Here is a 16555-nt window from a genome sequence, read left to right on the forward strand (position 1 = left end):
AACTCTCTTTATATTTTCCTATAAAGGTGATCCACCATTCAGACCAACTATTATAAAATGCTTTCATGGTAATTTGACTCTTTCATAGTTACTTACTTTCTTTCCTTTTTTTCATTCCATTCCTTTTCAGTTATTCTTTTTATACTTTTTTCTGTTTTGTATATATTTTTTCTTATGATTTATTTCTATCCATATTGCTAAATGATCTGAAAGGCCTGTTGTAAAAATGTCTTCTTCCATCATCCATATATATTCTGAAAATATAATCATTTTCAGTTTTTCAAGCACCCCTTCTGTATGTCCATGGTTTTCTGATCAATATAACCACTTTTCTGCATTTCATTACTTTAAACATATTTTTACATCTTTTCCTCTTTTCTTTTTATTTCCCATTGAATCACAGTTAACCCATTCACTCCAGAAGAGCTCAGAAAGTATGCACTGTAACTTCTAATGGGCGAGCCTACACCTTTCCACAGAATCAAATTATGTCCTCACATTTCAAATACATGTTCATATCTCTGGAACCATAGGGGTTATGAATGAAGTAAAACTGACAAATCCTACAGCACAAACTATTTTATAGTGGTAGTATTTTTTAGTTTCTAAGTCTTAAACTGAATTTTATAAGTCACAGTAAACACAGTAACTATTATGTTTGTAATATTTTGTAAACAACTTACAATATCTCAGCAACCATTCAAGTTACACATATACTGTCAGCAGCATTTTATTCATCTAGCAGAGAGCTTTTCTGTGAGGCTAAGGAGTTCTGTCTGTGTTACTTGGTTGTTGACTTATTTAGAAAAATGTGAAAATTATTTCTATATAAATTAATATCATAAAAACAATATTTAATATATCTTTACCTGCATTAGACAGTGGTCAAATATTAATGTAGTTGAGTTTGCCATTGTGTAAGCTTTAATATAAAATATTTTAAAACCTTGTACCATAGTTTTGGAATTATTGATGCAAATATGAACAAGCAATAGTTGATGCCTGGAGGCGTCATTAGGAGTTAACTACAGATGCACCTGGAGGCATCACTCAGATGTAATGAGTTAAAATTCCCTATTACAATATGCATGTTTATACCAAAATAATCTAACATTTTTTAAATAACATTTCCCTTTCTTTGCACATCACATAAGCATAAATAGCCATAATTATCTAAAACTTTTCTTACCATCTTAACTCTACAATTGCTAATTTTCCTATTATTACTATAACATCTAATATCTTTGCTACTTTCCTGCATAATATTGCTGTTCCTGAACACTTTTCAATCCCAATGTTCCATATTATTCCCCGTCCCATATATTTTGTCTTTGCAGTCTTTCTTCATAAGTCAAAAATATGCCTTCTAATATAACAATATTAATATCATGTTTATTACAACATTCTATAATTCCTGTTCCTCTTGTTATATTCTTCATACTGTTATCATTAACTGAAAGAATCCTTAAGTTATTCCTTTCTCTGCTCCTTAATTTGCAGGATATCATCTTCCTCCTAGATTGCCTACTTTAAATTCATATATATTAACCATTTCCTTTCTTCTTCCCTTTTATAGTAAACCCTTTGCATTTTCTTTTCTATCTTTTACTCTCTTACCAATAAATTTTTTCCCCTTCAACTACTTGCCGACATTTGTCTTTTTCATAACTGGCTTCCCATTCTATGGCTAACTCCTGTCCTTCATCAGTTTTTGTACTGTATCCCTTTTTCACCTCTAAACATTCATTTATTTTATGTCTTCTTTATTTACACTTTGCACTTTATCATTACTTTGATTTATCATACTTTGTTCATTCTCTTTTTCTTAACAAGCCATCTATAAATGTCCTGTTTTTTTTTTTTTATTTATAACATTCAAGTTCACATTTCTTTGCTTTGTGGCCTGTTTTATCACATATATGACAGGTTGGGAGGTTATCATAATGGTTAAGATGTTTACCTTACAAACACAAGGTTCAGGGTTTGATTCTTGCATCGGGAACTTGTCTAGGCTTAAAATGCCTCACAAGGACAGTTAGCCTAGTACTAATCTATGAACTTCATTACTTTTTATCACAGTTATGAATTAAATGTCCTTCTTTTCTACAAAAAATATGTTTTGGTTGCCCCCAATATTTTACAACACCCTTGTTGCTTTCAGCTTTTATAATACTTGGAATATGTAATTTTTTTCCATTTACATTTTTAATATGACATTACATTCTCAACTCCAAGTTCATAAACCCTTAAGTCATAAACTTTTGAAATGTCTACTAATTCTTTGTAAATATTTTTAGAGGTTCTCTTAAAGACTCTTTCAACCTATGTTCAAAATTTCATGTATGTTTTCTTTTTAGTCTCTTAAAATGATGCTTTAATTACACATTCATTCCACGGAGTGGCATTCAATCTTTTTTATACTCACATTAAAAATTTTCCATACCTTGCAGAATTTCAAACCAAAATAAAAAGTTCTCACCTCTTGTGTTTTCACTGCCAAGGTTAATATTAAATTGTCTCAGACCTCATATTTGTTTAATGTCTGTTTCTTTTTACTTTGTAACCTTACCACAAACTTACTTTTTACCATGTCCTCTTTCTTCTTTTTCTTCTGCCCACATTGTGTAGTTGCCACTGTTTCTGCGTATGTTCTCTTTAACTCTACATTAACTTATTCTGTCTGACTTCTGTGTCTTCTTCCTGTATTTTATCCATAATATCCCCATAACACTTCATGCTCTGGCTCTCTTTGGTTATCTAAGTCTTTTAATAAATCATCCTGCAACCCTCTTGATTTGATAGTTGTAACTATACATTCATCTCTGCTCAACTTGACCAATTTGACAAAAAGCTGCTGCTGAAACAATAATTCAAATTCTTCTATGGCTTCTGTAGACACTTTGTTAGAGCTAGCATTCACCTTCACTCCCCGAACTGAATCCCCCATCTTACACACTATCCTCCTAGCTGCCACTGCAGTAGGAACAGGTTATGCACAGATATTTGCCGCTAGCACTTCTGTGAATACAGATTGTTATCAAATGTAGGGGAACTTCCCTGATGCACTGGGTAAATTTCCTCTAATAATATCAATACCACCTCAGACCTCTGATGAAAAGAGGCTGTTAACCTATCAGAAATAAAAGAGTAAACAAAGGATACATAAATAAATAATTTATTTATTACATTTTCAGTGGAGGCCTGGAAAGAAAAGATCCACATATTTACTCTAATAAATCAATATACGGTGCAATACAGAGGTCTTGAAGACAGTGCAGCAGGTATATGTACAGGAAAAGAAACTTCAGAAATAGACATAAATCGTACACCTAACAGGAATTGTCATGTAAACTGACATACAGTACATTACAGTGGTATGCCATATAAGCAGCAGAAGTTCGCAGAGGGAAGAGTACCTCAGCAGAAGCTAGACATATAAATGACCTACAGTATAATACAATATTAAAGGACATGCAACAGGAGTACTTGCATCACTGAGTAAGATTATCTAGAACAAACCAATTAGGCTAGGGCTTTAGAATTCATATTATGTGTAGGTTGCATAGTAAGGCTGAGCTAATTACTTAATAGTGTGAATTAACTAAAGGGAAATTATCTTAGGTAAAACAAGGAAAAGAAGTCTAAGATGACATCTTTGCACTGTTTAGCAGATGTATTTTGGTATCATGTGGAAATGGAAATAAAAACAGAAGTAGACAGGAATCAGAAAGCAGGTGAATGTGCCAAAAAAACAAAAGAAAGAGTCTAAGGAAAAGGATCAGATGAGAAAGGAAAAAAAACTGGAATAAATTATAAATACAGTGTCAAGTACAGAGATCTGGAACAACCTCAAACTGACCAAGGTTTGATTCAAGAATGGATAAGGAGAGGTAAACTGAAACCAAAAGATGAAAGGCTAATAATGATGGCCCAGGATAGTGGCCTATGTACACATTGGTTTACAAAGTCCTTTGAAAATGTGGGAGAAACAGACAAATGCAGGTTCTGTAAAACAGAAATGAAAACTGTCTAATGCCTAGTTGCTAGGTGTGATATACTTGTGGCAGAGGGACTGTTTACCGAAAGACACAATAATGTGTCTAGACTATTGGACTTGGATTGCAGAAACTCTTCAATATAGAAGTAGCTAAGAAGCAATGGAAACACGAACCACAGAGCATTATACAGAATTATGAAGATTATAGTCCATGAAAAAAGACAAAAGTAGCATTGATCATTGAAATTGCTATACCCAGTGATTACAGTATCTCATGTAAAGAAAGGCACAAAGCTATTACATACCAAGACTTGCAATTGAAAATGACAGCAATGTAGAATAAACATGCTGAAAAAGTTCCAACAGTAGTAGGAGCAACAGGTCAAATAAAAAAAATAATTTACAGTCATACTTAAATATGCATGCATTACAAAAGGAGGAAATTCTGGGCACATTGCAGGTGCTGCGAAGAGTATTCTTGGCTAACATCAAAGACTGAAACAATACTAATTTCATGAACTCTAATCATGCCCTGAAATAGGAATGGGATTCATTCCCATCATTGTATTAGAAACTGAAAACACTTGGAGAAATCAAAACAGAGAGACAAAACACTGTGGCTCCTTTACATGATCTCCTTCATTCAGCCACTATCCATCCACCATTGTGGTTCTCCTTCCAGCTGCCTACATGCTAGGAATGGGAGATGTGTGGTTTGAAAAGAGTAGAAGAAATCCTCCCATTGCCCTGGCCAAATTTCTCCATGTCAGTATAAACATCATCTGTTCTGCTCACTAGAAGACTAACCTAATGAGACTAACATGCTCAACAAAGGGAACATTTAAAAAAGAACAACATTCATGACGTGAGAGAAACATCAGAAGGAATTAAAACATGGGAAATGTCTTACACAATATGAATGCTAAGTTTATAGATCGCTAGGAAGGACTGCATGGAAATGAAAAGTACTTATCCATCTCTTGTCAAGATTTCAGATCCCTATATAGATTAAAGATCTAAAACAAAACACATAAACGTCTATCAGTTTTATGCTGCAGGACTGAAGCATTTGAAATATAAACTGTATGCCCTGAACTTATTTAAAGGTGTGCATTTTAAAGTTAATATCCAGTTAAACTAATTTAATTTTTAGAAAAAGAATGATAGTGACATCTGCTTGGAGGACATCCCCAGTTAAAATAAGAAATAACCAGATAAAAACGGGATAATGATTTTTCTGTTATAACTATGGACAGAAGGAAAGAGTGCTGGCCTTTGATTAAATAGCTAAAAAAAGGCATAAAACTCCATCTGTTTTATCCTGCAGGACTGAAGCATTTTAGATATATACTGTATGGTCTGAACTTAGTTAAAGACGTGCTTTTTAAGTTTAATACTTTTCATTTTGCATGCTTATTGTAATATCCTGACACTGAATGGCTAAAAGGTCAAAAAAGTAAGCAGTTGCATTTGTTGTTTTAGCTAAAACTATAAAAACTACTTCAATGGTTTGGAGATGTGATTGATCCTTGGGCAGGGATGTATCCAATATCCCTCAGAGGCAACATTTAGCAACCACAGAAAACGTGTTGAAGCGCTGCTACTGCAGCTAATGTACATGTCCGTGTTCTGCTTTCATAGGATCACAGCATCATTGGAGGTTACTAGGCTAATGACCCTACAGCCTTTTTAAGACTAGCCATTCATGTCCAGTTTTCCAAATTATCAATGCCCATGGGTTAGAATGGCTCTGATATATGCCTGTGCCTTAGGTCATCTACAGTCTGCTCAAGCCCATAATGGCCACAGGTGACAACCCATGGGTGAATTTGCAATTTCCTGTCCATTGATTCAAAATGCATTTAAATAGATTTTATGAAGAGCTCTGTTTCACATGAATGGGGACTCTGTTTCAGAGAAGGGGTAATCTCTAAGACACATACCTGTCCTTCCAACATGTTTTATTTATGTCACAGATGAGGTTTAGATCCTTAGATCAAGTAATTCCAGTGTTCTTTATTTTGCAAAAGAGCTGGATCGAAGAATGCCTTGTAGGTTAGGCATAGATCACCCTTCAGTAGTCTCTAGGAGACCAAGTACAGGGACAGGGCTTTGAGGCAGTCTGCACAGAGCATAGTATTTGCATCCCATATTCATTTAGTGAGGAACCAGCTGTTGCAAATGCCTGATTGGGTCATGCCAAAGGGTGCATTGTACTCAATTACTGGTTTACTGACGGCCGCGTATAGTGGGACTATGATCTTCTTAGAGCTGGATGCCACATATCAAAGGCTGCATTGTACTCAATTATTGGTTTACTGAGGGTTGAGTATAGTAGGACCATGATCTCCATAGATCTGGATGCCACATACTAAAGGCTGCATTGTACTCAATTATTGGTCTACTGAGGGCTGAGTATAGTATGACTTTGATCTCCTTAGATCTGGATTCCACATACCAAAGGCTGCATTGTACTCAATTGTTGGTTTACTGAGGGCCGAGTATAGTGGGACTATGATCTCCTTAGATCTGGATGCCATACCCTTACATATAAGTTGCACAATGTAGAAGGATTTTCTCACTACTCTGGACACATAGTGATAAAAGTCTAGGTTACTGTCGGCCTGAGTTCCTAAGTCCCTTACCATTGGGTCTATTCTTAGGGTAGTGTTGTCAATGTTGTAATTTGCAGGAATGGTCATCTTTCCAAAGGATATGATTATGCATTTTATTTTTGCACTGAGTTTTAGGCCATGATTCTGGCAATAGTTATTTGTCTGTGTCAGACCTTCCTGGAGGTTATCTACAAATTTGGGGATTTAGTGATTGCACCTAGCTTGCAGTTGTCAGCAAATTTGGTCAGCCAAAGGCCCTCTTTGTATGCCTTGACTTCAGAGAAGTATATTCCAAACATGAAAAGTCCCAGTGCTGAGCCTTATGGGACACAACTAGTAACATGCATCTTGGTGTAGGTGGATTCCTCCATCCTAACTTCATGTGTCCTATCTGTGAGCCATTTGGCTATCCATCAAGTGGCACAGAGATTTTTGCATAAATTTGTGAGTTTGTCTACAGTACTCAAGTGAGGTATTGTCCAACTCACTTTGCCATGTCAGGGTAGGCAGTATGTACTGTTTTGGCTTTGCCCATGGCTGTAGTGAACTTCTTGTAGAAGTCCACCCAGTTTAGTAGGCATGACCTGCCCTTGATGAAACCAAACTGGGATGGGCCTAGTGTTTGAAGATTTCATATCTCTTTATCAGTCCATCCAGAATAATTTTTCCAAGACCTTGCATATAAGATGAGTCAAATAGGTCTGTAGTTCCCTGGGTCTATTAATGGTCCATTTTTGGGTAGAGGGGTGAGAGTTGCAGTCCTCCATTCCCTAGGGATGAAACCTGTCTGGAGGCTGTGACTGACTAGAGATTCTAGTGGACATGATAGGTCATGTTCAAGCTATTTAGGAGGCTGAATGGAAAGATGATAACATCAGCAAAAAGAGAGAAGTATTGCTGGAACTGAATTCCTCCTCAAGTCTTGATGAGTATCTTCATGAGGTGGATCCTGTGTTTCACAAAATCTCACCAAGCTGATACTAATATATAAACTGTATTTTATAAAGCATATATCATAGACATAAGTAGGTTAAAAATAAAGAAGATATCTTGGTGTACAAATCCCAGGATAAAAAAGTGCCCAACCCTGGTAGGCGCACTGGTACTAGGAATGGAAAAAATGAACATGTAGAATCCTCAAAATATGGAAACATTCCTACAATGGGGCCAGGCCAGGCCTAGAGGCAGGATGCACCCCTCCCATTGCAGAATGAAGTAGCAGTCCACAAAAATCACAAACACTGATAGGTGAAAAAAGAGCCATACAGATGATAGCGTGGACTATTGAGGATAAAAAAGAAATCATGTATTGTTACTATTATGCAAGAAGCTCAGAATTTCCAGACAAATGATATACGAAAAGATTAAGAGAGAGAAATTAGAGGAAAGAAAAATACTTCCACAAGAAAAACTGTCAGAAGCTTCAAATAAAAATTTGTGTTCATTAATACAACAGATCCATGAAAAACACTATGTAGACCAAGAAACCTTTTGTCATTTGGGAAAAAAAAGTGACTGAGGAAGTGCAACAATTTAAAGAGTAAAATTTAGAGATGTGTGAAGGGTATATAAAAAGAAATATGGATAGGGGAAAAAAAGAGAGATCTGATATGGTGCACTATTTATGCAAAGGAAAAAGCCAAATTAATTAACACAAAAGCACCCCAAAGATGTTCAAAGAGAAATACAGGCAAAGGTATCCAGATATGGAAAATGTCACAATAAAAACATAAGATCACAAAGAGGGAATGTAGAACAGATTACTCAAGCAGAAGTTAAAACATAGAAGATGAAGTTATGGAATATTTGCGAAGTGAAGGATTCAGTGTAGAAAGTCTAACACAGGTCATATCACAGCATGATGGAACAACTAGTCCCCAAAGTAAGGAGAAACAAGAGGAGCAGGAGACATCTAAAGAAGAAATATGGACATGGGAAAGAAACAGAGAATGAATATGGTGCCATATCTATGCAAAGGAGAAAAAAAATGTATTTATGCAAAAAAGTAGTACCAAAGATATTTGAAGAGAAATACAGTCAAAGACATCCAGATATGGAAAATTTTACAATACAAAAAATAAGAAAACAAAGAAGAAAAGTAGAAAAGAGGATTAGTAATGGAGAAGTTAAAGAAATAAAAACTGAGGGTAGAAAATTTAACTCAGATAACACAACAGGATAGAGCAATGGACACCCAATTTTTAAGGAGAAACCAGTGGAGTGGGAATCATCTAATCAGTTGACATATGAGGATACTTTGGAGCCTCCCATAGGAAACCAGTACAGACGTTCAGTTGAAACTATACAGCAAGGGAAAGAACAGAAAATGGGCAACTCTGACACAGTCAATTTTGTGGAGTGATAGGCAGTGAGTTCCCATATGAAATAACAACGGACGATACAAGGTGAAACTGAAGAGAACATGGCATAGGAAAATGCTCTAGAACTTTCTATAGAATGCCCACAGGAAATGGAGAACAAAGAATGTGCCCTCAGTTTAGAAGAAAATTATTTAAGAGAAGAGTTGCTTGATTTAATAGAGATGGATAGACATATTAAGATCAAGGAAAGAAATAGATTGCAAAAGGTCAATAAAACCCAGAAAGTTAGAAATCTGATAAAACAAATGAGCACAATAATTAGGACTGTCCATAAAGATTCATGTGATATAACAGAAGTAAATAGGTTACATTACTGCACAGCCAAATTAATAACAGATAAAGTCCTATCACAAGAACACAGGGTAGTAAGGGAAAGGACGGGGAGAAATCGAATGCCATCATGGAAGTATCAAATACAGAAAACTATAAAGCAATTAAGACAAGAAGTATCACTGTTAGAAGAGTATAAAAGAGGGAACAGATCAACAAAAATTTGCAGAAAGACAGACGTGATAAAAGCAATGCCCAGTATTATAACGGATCAGGGTTTTATCGTCCACTATCACAAACAATAAACTAAAAATATCAGCACAGGCAGGAAAAACTTAGAAGATACACAGGTAAATATAAAGGAAAAATACAAAATAAGAAATGTATTCATGACCCAAAAAAGTTTTATAGCAAATTGAGAAACAAGGTAAAAGGAATTGAAACACCACCAAAAAAAAAAAGAACGAGATACATTTTGGAGAAATATCTATGAAAATCCTGTGGAACATAACAAAGATGCTAAATGAATAGAAGAAGTAAAAGAAAGAATAAGAAGTTCAGATGCATAGGATATGAAATGGGATGAAGTAACAGCCAGTGAGATTGAAATAAAGTTTAGAAAAGCCTCTAATTGGAAAACCCCAGGCCCAGATGCAGTACCTAACGTCTGGTTAAAAATATTAACATCTTTGCACCAAGTTTTAGCCATGAGTAAGAACAATTTATATACACACCCTGAACAGACACCAACCTGGCTAACAACAGGAAAAACAATGCTCCTACTTAAGAGTGAACCTGCAAACTACCCTAGAAATTATAGACCAATAACTTGCCTTCATATGAAGTATAAACTATACACCAGAACTGATGCTGACAGAGTTTATAGTCATTTAGAAGAAAACTCAATTATTGCAATAGAATAAAAGGATAATAAAAGAAAATAACATGGAACAAAGAGTAATTTGTTGTTAAATAAAGTCATAATGGAGAACTGTAAAAAGGGGAATAATCTAAATATGGCATAGATAGACTACAAAAAAGCATTTGACAGTATCCCACATTCACAGATAAAAGAGTGCTTAAAAATGTATAAGATACATCCTACACTTATAAGCTATATCACAGCGACCATGAAACAGTGCCAAACCACTTTGCAGTTAAGTCATGATAAAGGACAAATTATTATTCCAGGGATAAGAATTCAAAGGGGGATATTCCAGGGTGACTCTCTATCACCACTGCTCTTTTGCCTTGCCCTTAACCCATTAAGTTGTCTGCTTAACAGATTAGATCATGGCTATGATTCAGCTCCCAGAAAGCAAGAAGTGTAAAGACTTCTTATCTTCTGTTTGTAGATAATTTAAAACTGTATGACTCATCAGATGTGGAACTGAAAGGGCAACTGAAAGTAGTGAAAACTTTTTCAGATGATATAAGAATGTCATTCGGTCTTGATAAATGTGCAAAAGCAACCTTTAAAGCAGGAAAGCTGCAGCACCAAGAAAACATCAGTTTGGGACAAGAAAGTGATATAAAAGAACTTAAGCAAGAGGAAGTGTATAAATATTTGGGAACTGATTGATGAAGGATCAACAATAAAACATGAACAAATGTGAATAAAATTTAGTAAGGAATATTTTAGAAGACAAATTAATCCTGAAAACAGCATTGACATCTAGGAACAAAGTTCACACTTTAAACCAATTTGCTCTTCCTGTCCTAACTTACAATTTTGTAGTAATTGACTGGCCCCAATAGGTGATGGATAGATTAGACAGGAAAGCAAGAAAGATGCTCTTCAAATGATTTATAAAAATCAGTGCATACCAAGATTATATATTCCTCATTCCAAAAGAGGTATGGGCCTCCTTGAAACTGATTGCATGTATAGATGTGCAATTGTGGGACTGCATACATATCTGCTGACCCCACAAGACCCAAACGTAGTGAATGTTTTGAAATATGAGGAGAATAAATCTAAGATGGTTTACCCGGTTAGTCTAGCAGAAGCATATCAGCATCAGGCGTGAATAGAAATCAAACTAGAAGTAGATAAAAATCAAGCAGAAACTGAATGTGCCAAAAAAACAAAAGAAAGAATATAAGGTGAAGGATCAGATGAGAAGGCAAGAAATATGGAAAATGCATAAATATAGGTGCAAGTATAGAAAACTCCTGGGACAACCTTATGTTGATCAGGATCGAATACAGGAATGGCTAGGGAGAGGTCAATTCAAACCAAAAGACGAAAGGTTAATATTGGCAGCCCAAGATAGTGGACTACGTACACGTCAGTTTACAAATTCCATTGAACATGTGGGAGAAACAGACAAATGTAGGTTGTGATATACTAATGGCAGAATGACTATATATTGAAAGGCATAATAATGTGGCAAGACTGTTGCACTGGGGATTGTGCAAACATTATAATACTGAAGTAGCTGAGAAATACTGGAAACATGAGCCTCAACGCATCATAGAAAATAATGAAGTCTACATTACATGGAATCACCCATTGCCAACAGTTCAAAAGATAGATGCGAGAAAACCAGATATAGTGGTCCATGAAAAGAAGACAAACTATTAGCATTGATCACTGCAGCCAGTGACTACTGTGTCTTGCATACAGAAAGACACAAAGCCATAAAATATCAGGATTTTCAGGCAGAAATGAGAGCAATGTGGAAGAAAGATACCCAGGCAGTTCCATTAGTAGTAGGAGCAACTGGTCTTATAAAAAAGAATCTACAATTGTATTTAGATATGTTAACAATACATGTAACTCCATACAAATTGCAGAAGTCATTACTGGGCACATTGTGGGTGCTGTGAAGAGCACTTCTGGCTAACATCAAAGACTGAAATAATACTAATTTCATGAACTTTAATCATACTTTGACTTAGGAATGGGGTCCATTCCCACCATGGTGTTAGAAACCCAAAGGACTTGGAGAAATTTAAAAAAAGAGGCATCCTAGGCAAGGGTGCCCCCTGGATCAGAGTCGGTTCCAGCACTAGACCCACTGGCTGGCTGGGAGATTAATTTTCTTTTAATTTAAACAATATATATGTTTTTTTTTTCTTAAGGGCATTCTTCTTTAAGAACACCCTTTGTGTCCGGTCACACAGAAGAAGAAGATGAAAACAGCTGTGTCTGTGCGACCAATTGTTTACATTTCCATCTCCCACACCAACAGAATTTGAATTCCAGAAGGCATTTGGATTGCAGACAAATGGACAAGTTAGAGGTAGGTGGGTGCATGTGTGTGTTTAAGTGTTTAGGAGGTGTGTGTGTAAACAGTAGGTAGACAGGTAGGGTGTGCGTGTGCGTGTGTGTGTGTGTGTGTGTGTGTGTGTGTGTGTGTGTGTGTGTGTGTGTGTGTGTGTGTGTGTGTGTGTGTGTGTGTGTGTCTGTAAGAAGTATGTAGGTAGGTATGTGTGTGTGTGTGTGTGTGTGTGTGTGTGTGTGTGTGTGTGTGTGTGTGTGTGTGGTAGGTAGGTCTGTGTGTGTGTGTGTGTGTGTGTGTGTGTGTGTGTGTGTGTGTGTGTGTGTGTGTGTGTGTGTGTGTGTGTGTAGGATGTAGACAGGATACTTGTTGAATGAGTTAGTATACATTCCTTCTGGGGAAAAGCTAGCAGCAGTCTTTATGCATTTTGTTGGGGTGCACCTATTTTAATCAATCATTAAACATTGTAAAATGTAAACATGGTGGCAGTAGGAGACTTAACGATGAAGTGGAGGCTCAGTCAACTGAGATTCAAGTGAATAATGAAATTATGGGCGAAAATGCAAACTGTAGTAATAATCTTGGCCCAATCGCAAGGAATGCAGCTGTTCCAATGAGACAGACAGAATCTGACCTCACTGAATGACAGACTCTCTGTGTTGTGTTGCAGTTTTTCAGAAAGAACAACCTACAGGAAGCTGAAAATGTTCTTCGTAAAGAGACTAGACTGCATGATATTGGTAACAGTGCTCTTAGTAGTGGTCAAGTGGGAGAGTCTAATCTCAGGGAAGATTCTCTGCTCAGCCATGTAGCGCCTGGAAATGGTACTTCTGTCGTTGCCACTGGGGTTATGCAAAGGTCCAACATCAGCTGCTGGAGATGACCAGCCCAGTGTTAGTGTTGTGTTATCTGTGTATAATCAGCAAGGAGATCCTTTTATGTATGAGGAGTATTACAGTGAATTGAAGCATTTCATGGAGTCAGCACTGGACTGCCATTGAACTGAGCTTTCTCAGCTTTTGTACTCCATTTTGTCCACATGTATTTGGAACTGGTTTACAACCGACATGAAAATGAGGCCAAGGCTTTCTTTGAAAAGTTTCTTGGTGATCAGAAATGTTATTATGAAGATGACCTCTGGGTGCTGTCTGGTTTTTCTAAAAAAAGAACAAGTGAAGGAAAATGAAACCTTGCTGGATTTCCGAACTAGCAAATTTGTACCGCAACATTCTCGAGACTCATACCAGCTCTTAAAGAGGCACCTCCAGGAAAGACAGAACAACCAGATCTGGAACATTGTTCAAGAACATTTATATATAGATATATTTGATGGAATGCCTCACAGCAAGCAGCAGATTGATGCAATGACCGGGAGTTTGGCTAGTGAAGCAAGGAGAGAAGCCAATAAAGTTAAGGTTTACTTTGGTCTTCTTAAAGAGCCAGTGATTGAGGTACACCTAGATGATGAAGATGATGAAGAGGAAAATGAAGAAGGAAAGTCAAAGAAAAAGAAGCCTAAAAAAGGCTCAAAGAGCAAAAAGCAGGACCCCAATGCTCCCCCACAAACAAGAACCCCACTGCTTGAACTGAAAGACTGTCAAGTTGGATAAGATCGTGAATATGAAGGAGGCTGCCAAGTGTGTATGACTGGGTCCTGATTACCTTCCTTCCATTTGCTGCTACACATTATCAGGGTCTTACTACAGTAGATATCACAGATGACTCAAGCTTGATAGCAGGAGGCTTTGCAGACTCCACAGCCTGTGTGTGGAGTGCAACACCAAAGAAACTACGTAGTGTGAAGCAATCATCAGATCTTAGCATGACAGACAAAGAAGCAGATGATGTCCTGGATAGGATTAAGGATGAGAAAACATCAAGTGAGTCAAAAATTTTATATGGTCACACTGGTCCTGTGTACAGCATCAGCTTTAGTCCATATAGGAACTATCTGTTGTTATGCTCTGAGAATGGCACAGTTAGACTGTGGAGTCTCCAAACCTTCACTTGTCTTGTAGGATATAAAAGACACATTTGCCCAGTGTGGGATAGTCAATTTTCCCCACATGGCTACTACTTTGTATCTGGTGGTTATGACAGGGTTGCTCACCTGTGGGCCACAGACCATTACCAGCTATTAAGGATATTTGCTGTTCACTTGGCAGATGTTACTTGTATTAGATTCCATTCCAGCTGCAACTATGTGGCCACAGAGTCTGCTGATAGGACCATCATATTGTGGGAATTTTCTCGGGACATAAGGGACCAGTTCATGCATTGACATTTGCCCCTAATGGGAGGTACTTGGCTTCTGAAGGTACTGATGGATGGGTTCTGCTGTGGGATATTGCAAATGGCCTGATGGTGGAAAGCTAAAAGGGCATACAGACACAGTCTATGCACTATGATTCAGTCCAGATAGAGAAATGTTGGCATCAGGTGCAAAACAGATTCTGTGAAAGCTTTTGGAGACTTGGAGACTGATTATTTTACCACATTAACTGGCCATATAAATTTGTCAGAAAATTCACAAGAGTTGCTATTGGGGACCTATATGACAAAATCAACACCTAGAATACATCTCCATTTCTCGTGAAGAAATCTCCTCCTTGCATTTGGAGCAGTCAACCCCCAATAAGCACTTAGCTGTTTTTCAGGCAGTTTCTCCTGGTTGCTGTTGAATAGAAACAGAAGTTGTGAATGGCTTACAGATTATTAATGGATAACAATGTTTTCTATATTGCACTGAAACAGTGTAAAGTAGAAACGGGTTATTGCTACATTTTACGTAGCACCACGAAAGGAAATGAAATAAAGCTGTGATGCTAATCTAAAGGTAGACAAGACAAACTGTTTATACTTGAGGTGATCGTTTATTTATTTAACTACATTTTTGTAGTCAATGACGTCCAACTGCAGAGTACAGGGGGGTGTTAAGTAGCTGGAATCGGGAACATGAAAGACTGGTGCTAGTCTATATTACTTTATTTACTTTTTATTCATTTACTTTATTTTTAATTTAAACATCATTAATCTAACTGTGTGTGTATATGTGAGTGTGTGCGAGCAATTGTAGATCAAGAAAATCTGGGAGGATGATACTTTTTCATTCAGAAGAATTCTAGGTTATCTGCACAATATACATATTCAATACATTCATACAGGGCAGGCAGACTGAGATTTGAAGGCATCATTCATTGAAGTGTATATCAGAGTCATGTACTCCAGCACTGATGACTTTTTTTTGTTCTTGGATGTTACATACCTCTCAACTGTACAGATTATTGCAGAGTGTCCAAATTTTTGTCTTATATTTTTGGTCCATTTTTCATAAAATTGTGGTTTTCTGGCAAAATACTGGCAAATCATTAAAGATTGAAGTTAGAAAATAATGACAGACATTTGGGTTTCAGACTTCGTACCTTTCAGAAAATTCATGCTAATGCAAAACCTGGTATTCTATCAACTTTCTAAGTTTGTAAATGCAATATTTAAAAATTGTCCCTATTTTTGGGCTTTTGTCCCAATTTAATTTATGGTATTGTCCAGATTTCTTTCTCTAAGAGGTTGAGAGGTAATTATTTCTTTTATTTTCGGCATACTTCACTTTCTTGCTTCACTGTTACGTCATTTGATGTTACAAATGTAAGTAATACATTGTGTTAGGAAGATGAGGTCTAATGGCAAACAGACATTAAATATTATATGAATAGCATTTCAAATCTATTAAAACAGTAGAAGGACATTTTGTTCTGATCCTAAAAATCAGCAGCATAATAAGAAACAAGTTGTTCATCAACAAGACCATAATGCTTGGATTTTTTTGTATGTATTTAATGCAAAGGTGAGTGAAATAATATAGATGTCACATAATATAACTTGTTTGGTGCTTATTCTTTACTTATTTTTCTTTCAAATTCAGATTGTTTATTATTTTTGTACCTTTTATAATCATTCTTTTCATTGGAACATCTAATATCTGTATACCAAAAGCTACATAAGTTAGATACAAGCCTAACATCCTCATATTTAGTATTTGTTCTGTCTCACTTGAACATTGCATGC

General features: G+C 36.4%; 1 pseudogene; it reads left to right on the forward strand.

Moving 5' to 3' along the window:
• Positions 1-15128, forward strand: part of LOC122807609 — a 40066-nt pseudogene extending 24938 nt beyond the window's left edge.
• Positions 15129-16555: the final 1427 nt, after the last annotated feature.

This window comes from Protopterus annectens, chromosome 7.part1 (genome assembly GCF_019279795.1).
Source record: "Protopterus annectens isolate FY-2018-M chromosome 7.part1, PAN1.0, whole genome shotgun sequence".
Lineage (NCBI taxonomy): Eukaryota > Metazoa > Chordata > Ceratodontiformes > Protopteridae > Protopterus > Protopterus annectens.